General features: G+C 43.6%; 2 non-coding genes across 2 annotated transcripts; both read left to right on the plus strand.

Annotated features, from left to right (window-relative positions):
- Window positions 1-1036: 1036 nt before the first annotated feature.
- Window positions 1037-1143, plus strand: LOC112086271. The gene has a single exon (XR_002899393.1). It is a non-coding gene; the product is annotated as a small nucleolar RNA R71 (small nucleolar RNA).
- Window positions 1144-5793: 4650 nt separating this feature from the next.
- Window positions 5794-5900, plus strand: LOC112086313. The gene has a single exon (XR_002899435.1). It is a non-coding gene; the product is annotated as a small nucleolar RNA R71 (small nucleolar RNA).
- Window positions 5901-6854: the final 954 nt, after the last annotated feature.

Below are 6854 nucleotides of genomic sequence, written 5' to 3' on the forward strand. Positions count from 1 at the left end.
CATATACTTCTTCTCTGGTTCTGGTTCCTTTGCTACCTCTTTACCCTTTTCTGTCCTTGGTTTCTCAGCAACTTGATCATCCTTTAAGGCTGCCTCCCCCTCAGGTTGATCATTGTCCTCAATGATCACTTTGTTGTTCTCAATACCAGGTAACTCCTTGCCACTCCTCAGTGTAATGGCTTTGGCATATTCCTTGGGGTTGGGTTCTGGTTTTCCAGGTAGGTGACCTTGGTTCCTTGAGCTTGATGCCTGGTTTTGCTTCAGTTCCTTGATTTCCTGCTGCATAGTCTGTTGACCCTGAAGTAGTTGTTGCAGAATACCAACCATATCTGTACCCATCTGTGGCTGCTGTTGAACCATTGGCGGCGGAAACTGTTGTTGAACCGGCGCCTGCTGTTGGAACTGTGGTGGACCAAACCCTGGTGGTGCCTTTGGCTGCTGTGAAGTGTAACCAGTGCCCTGAAATGGTTGCTGTTGCTGACCAAAACTCTGATTCTGACCAAATTGATTCTTGGGTTGGAATGATCCTTGAAAGTTGTTCTTGGGAACAAAGTTCTTTAGAGCTTGAGAATTGGGATAGACCTGGTCTTGTGGGTTAGCTACATTGGTGTTCCGGTAAGAGAGGCTTGGATTGGCATTACCATACTGATATCTTTGGAACCTCTGATTCCCAATGTAGTTGAGCTCCTCTTGGGTAAGACCTTCTTCACTTATGATCTCAAAGATTTGAGAAGGTTCCTCATACTCTCCAACAAAATGTATTGGCTTCTGAGTGGTGAATTTCAGCTTGTCTAATTCACTCCTCAACTCCTTAACTTCTCTGGTGAGCCTCTGTTCTGAGCTTGAACCTTCAGACCTATTTGATCTGTCATAGTCTTCACCATAAGTATCATTGCTCAATGCTAAGTTCTCCACTAGCTCTAAAGCAGCATGTATCTCTTTACCTAGAAAGTTCCCATTGGAAGCAGTATCCAGCTGGTTTCTAATCTTGGGAAGAGCTCCCCTATAAAGTGTGCTGAGAAGAGAAGCTTCACTAAACCCATGGTGTGGGCATTGGTTTGTGTAGCTCCTGAATCTCTCATATGCTTCACCAAAACTTTCATTGCTGTGCTGAGTGAAGCTAGAGATTTGGTTCCTCAGTTTTGCAGTTCTTGAGGTGGAGAAGAACTTAGATAAGAAGGCTTGCTTGCATTGCTCCCAGGTTTGAATGGAGCCTTTTGGAAGATTCTTCTCCCATTGATGAGCTTTATCACCAAGACTGAATGGGAATAGTCTTAGCTTAAAGCTGTCTTCTGAAACTCCATTTATCTTGGTCAGATCACACACCTTATCAAACTGGTCCAAGTGTTCCAAGGGGTCTTCCATTGCTAACCCATGGAACTTTGAGTTCTGGACCATATTCAGCAAAGATGCCTTCACTTCAAAGTTGTTGTTTTGCACAGGAGGTGCCTGAATACCAGCTCCATACTGATGAGCATTGGCCCTGTTATTCTCTCCAACATAGACTTGGGGTTGCTCATATCTTCGTTTTTGTGGGTGGAAAGGGTGGGGTAGGTGGTGCACTTGGTGTCTTTGCTGAACATTGGCCTGATGCCTCTGTTGATGAGCTTGAGCTTGTCCCTGGTGGACATAAGCTTGTTGGTGGTGCGCCTGTTCCTGCTGAACATTACCCTAGTGAAGCCCTTGACCAACTCCAATACCTGCTCCATGACCTTGAGCCTGTTGCTCCTGAACTGGTTGTTCTATATCTACCACGTGATCTCCTTGTTCTGCCATCTCGGTCTGATCAATTTGTCTACCACGTCTGTCTCTTCTCCTCCTTGGTACCAAAAGGTTGATGTTGTCGTTTAGAGGAAAAGGAGGACCACAGCTTCTTGATCTAGACCTGGTGTTCATACACCTGAAATCACAAACAGAACTTGAAAGGAATCAGTAAAAACAAGAAAGTAAGCACTTGATCTCAAGAACAGATCAGAGCTTAATGCTAATCAAACCACAATTTGGCAACGGCGCCAATTGATAGACATGACTTTTTAAGGTCTCAGGGCTATCAATCCCCTTGTCAAAGTAGCACAAAGAGGTTAATCAATCCAAGAATGTGGTGATAGACACTAAGCTATATGATCAAGTTCTTAATTCAAGCAAACAAGAGTGGGTTTTGGTTAACTAATGACAACTAACAAACTTAAACAGGTTTAAAGACTAATGACAATGACTAATCAAGAACTAAGCAATGACAAATGATGTGAATATGATATGATGGAGGCATGAGATTCTAGACATGATAGTTGGTTAGGGTGCTTTGGTGCTAAACTAGAAATGCTAATGACAATGATGAGACATGATTCAAATGATTAAGAACTCAAATCTAGGTTAATCCTCTCATGAAGGTATTAACCCCTATACTAATCCATTTTCAAACCAAATTCCCATTTGTGAAACATGAATCAATATGCATTAACAAACAGCTCTTAATGATCATTCAAGCAAATAACAATACATCATCATGCAGAAAAATGCTTAAACCTCTAATACAGCTCTTTCAGGAATTTCATCAAACACTTTTGGTGCATGAAATTCCCAGAATCTAGATCTCAAGTGATTATCAAGGATCTAGCATAGAGAACAGCTGTTTAGAGAGATGAATCAATGAATCTAGCCCTAAGCACTCCTAATCTAACACTTTAGCACCCTAACCTACACATCTAGAACCTCATTAGGGTGACTACTCACTAATCATACTAATCTCTCTTAAACCTTTGCAAGTTGAGAAGATTAGCATGATTAATGATGAGAAATGGAGATGGAGATGATAGATTCAAAAGAAAACAGCTTTAAACACCCAGATCTCTTTAAACTCTCTTGATTAAACACTCAAATATAGATATTTCTCTTCTTAATGGAGTCTTTCACAAAAGAGGCAAGAGACAAAGGAAATAAAACTTAATCCTCTCCCAAAAAACCTTAAAAAGTATTTATACTTCCTTAAAAACGAACCGGGTCAGCCCGGAACAAACCGGGTCCTGACCCGGCTTTAATGGATAAAGTGGGAATTACTGCGGGTCGGTCCAGTATGTCCCAGGTCGCACACCTAAGTCGCAGTAGATGAAGACTTGTCTTGTGAAGCCTGAATCGCCTTGTCTGAGCCGCACGCCTAAGTAGGAGTGTTTTGCGAGTGTTGCTGCGGCTTGGTCTCCTTCCTCTCCAACTCGCAGGGCTAAGGCGGTTTCTGGGGAATGTATAAACTGTGCGGGTTGGTCTCTATTGCACCTAGGTCGCAGGCTCAAGTCGGAGTGATTTGCGAGTGATCGTGCGGCATAGTTCCAGGCACGGCTAACTCGCATGCCTAAGTCGCACGATTGTGGACTTAGCATTTCTCTTGCTCTTGAGCTTCAGACCTCTTCCAGTGATAGTTCACCTGCACATATCAACTCGCAGCATCAGCATTCAGGCGTTCATCTTCAGGCCTGCGGGTTAACCAAGTCGCAAGCCCATCTCGCAGCATCCAGAGCAGCTTAGACCACTTCGCATTCCGGAGAGTGTAACTCCTATGAGACTTGTCCGAATTGAATGATTTCGGTTGCAGAAGACAGAGGACTCATTTATCTCCAACTTTGGTGAAGGAAGCTTCGGTGCTTGGGAAGTTTAAGGCTCCCTGGAGGGCACATCTTTGCAGTGCATGTACACGACCAGAGAGAGGCGTCTAAAGATGTGTCCATTCCGGAGACCATATCTTTCTGCTCATAGATCCGAATTGAATGCTCTTGGACGTTCTGGAAAGAAGACTCAAATTTCTCTGATTCTCATGAAGGACCCGGAAACTGAATCGGCCTGGAAGTGCACCGTCCTTCGCATCCTTCAGAACTGATCTGCTCGGTCCGGAATACCTGCGAGATAGGGGCTCCTTCCGACGAGCTTAACTCTCTGCTCACGCGTCCGAATTCCACGATTCCACTTGCTATGAGACCGTGATCCAATGCTCTCCAACTTCTATGAAGCACCCGCCATCTGAATCGGATCGGAAAGTTCCCCGGACAGGCGATTTCTAAGACATGTTTGCACCCGGAGATTTTGGCCGATACACTTCACTCGCGGTACGTGTTTTGGTCGACAAAGTCCACCCGCGGTACGTGAAAATGGTCGACAAAACCTTCCTGGCCAGCGAGAATGGCCGATAACCTCCATAGACCCAAGTTTTCCACTTTTTCAAGCTTTGCTCACCATTCCACCTCCTAGATTCGTCTTTTCAGCTCCATATTCACCTGATAGACACTCAAAACATGCAAAGACTCATTGGGACCTAATGCATCTCCTAAGTTCTAAAACAAACCCTAAGGACCTAAAATGCATGAAATAAAACATGATTTGGAATGATTTATGCAACCTAAATGGTGCAAATTATGAACGTATCACTTCATCTTCATGATCACAAAATCAGTGGGAATTATGCATTCACCAACTTGAAGTGGATAGTCTTCTAAAAATCCATATGGTTTCTTGGAGTAGGAATCACCAAAGGTGATAGAAGAGGGGTAGGACGTTATAGACTTGACCTTTAGCTTCTCCATCATATCTTTAGACATTATACTCACACTTGAGCCTGAATCACACAAAGCATTCTCAACTCTAAAGTTTCCAAGAGTGCAAGAGATGGTGAACTTCCCTGGGTTGCCTAGCTTTGGGAGGGAGGTGGGCTTCATCTGAGTTGATTCAGAGGTGGACGCACAATCTGTTAGCTTTGCTTGACCAGTTGGCAGCTCCTTTGTTTCAATAGACACTGAATCATTCCTTTGCTGAACAGAAAGAACTGAACCGGCTGCCCCCACACTTTTGCTCTCAATGTCCTCATTGAGTTCATGTAAGAAGCCCATGAAATCATCTATAATGGTGTCCTCATCCACTTGAGTGTGTGCATTCTCAGTACAAACTTGCCCATAAAGGAGGTCTTCAATCTCTTGTACAGCAGCTGAATGGTCCTCATTGGAGTAGATGGCATTGCAATAATCTTTTGAGTTTTGAAGAGCTTTACCAGGAAGAGAGACTTGTGGTTCAGAAGTGCAGATGCCCTTGTTCTTTTTAATAGACTTTAGTTCAGTGCCCAGTGTCTCCAGGTCAGATACCATCTTTTGTTGTCCTAGTAAGAGCTGTTGGAGAAGAACATTGAAATCAGGACTTTGTTGAACAGTTGGTGGGCCAAAACCAGGAGGTGGAGCCTTTGGCTGTAGGCTGACTTGATTTGTGAAGCTATTCCCTTGATTCTGAACCGCTGGTTGCTGAAAACCCTGTTGACCTTGGGAGTTACCTTGGTACTGATTCTGTTGAACAAAGCTTTGAGGAGGGTATATTTGGTCTTGGGGGTTGGCCACATTGTTGCTCCTATAGGACAAGTTCTGGTGGTTGTTGAAGTTGTTGTAACCATTGAACTTGTTTTGATTTCCAATGAAATGCAACTCCTCTTGAGTGAGACCCTCTTCATTGATATTTGTGAAGCATCTCTTCTCCTCACTCACATAGTGTATAGGCTTTTGAGTGGCAGCTAGGGCTTTGTCAAGCTTGATATTCAGCACTTTGATCTTCTCTTCCAGCTCTTGGTGTCTACAAGCATCTTCTCCTCTATAGCTTCTATCATAATCTTCCCCATAAGTGTCTTGGCTCATGGCTAAGTTCTCAACAAGTTCCAGAGCTGCATTGATTTCTTTTGCCAAGAAATTTCCATTTGATGCTGTGTCCAACTGAATCCTGATCTTAGGAACAGCTCCTCTATACAAAGTGCTAAGGAGAGAGGCTTCTGAAAAGCCATGATGTGGGCACTGATTTGTGTAGCTTCTAAACCTTTCCAAAGCTTCTCCAAAGGTCTCATTAGAATGTTGAGTGAAGCTGGAAATCTGGTTCCTTAGCTTTGCAGTCCTTGAGCTTGAGAAGAACTTGGATAGAAAGGCAATCTTGCATTGCTCCCATGTGTGGATGGATCCTCTTGAGAGGTTCTTTTCCCACTGATGTGCCTTATCTCCAAGGCTGAATGGGAACAATCTCAGTTTGAAACTGTCTTCAGATACCCCATTGATCTTAGTGAGATCACAAACTCTGTCAAACTGATCCAGATGCTCCAAGGGATCCTCCATAGGTAAGCCATGGAACTTCTGATTCTGAACCATATTGATCAAAGAGGCCTTCACCTCAAAGTTGTTGTTTTGGACAGGAGGTGGCCTGATTCCTGCTCCATACTGGTGTGCATAAGCTCGGTCATTCTCACCAACAAAGACTGGTTGGGGCTGATGACGTATGGGTGGGTTTGGGTGGGGCTGTGGCTGGTTAACTTGAGGTTGGTCTTGGTTCTGGTTACCCTGAGCGTGTCCCTGATGGACCTGAGCCTGTTGAGCCTGAATTCCAATCCCATTACCAGCTCTTTGACCTTAATCAGCTTCTTGAGCCTGATGCTCATTCCCAACTTGCTGATTCATTCCTAACCTCTCCAAGTGAACATCTCCTTCTCTTTGTCTTCTGGCTTGGCTTCTTGTGATCATAAACCTGAAAACAAAGACAGAGCTTGAAAGGTGATCAGTAAAACAAAAGAAACTTGATCTCAAAAACTATATCAGAAACTAATGCTAACAATCCCCACACAATATGGCAACGGCGCCAATTGATAACTAAGGTTTTTAAGGCCTTAAGAAGGGTTATCAATCCCCTTGTCAAAGTAGTATAAGGGGTGTCAATCCATATGTGTGGTAGTTAGGCACTAGTTTATGTGATAGGTTCTTAAGTCAAGTAATCAAAGATGAGTTTTGTGAAACCAGCAACAAGAAAACATAAAACAAGAAACAAGCAAGCTATTATGAATGAACTAAACAAAG

The sequence above is a fragment of the Eutrema salsugineum genome, unplaced genomic scaffold (assembly GCF_000478725.1).
Source record: "Eutrema salsugineum unplaced genomic scaffold, Eutsalg1_0 scaffold_21, whole genome shotgun sequence".
NCBI lineage: Eukaryota > Viridiplantae > Streptophyta > Magnoliopsida > Brassicales > Brassicaceae > Eutrema > Eutrema salsugineum.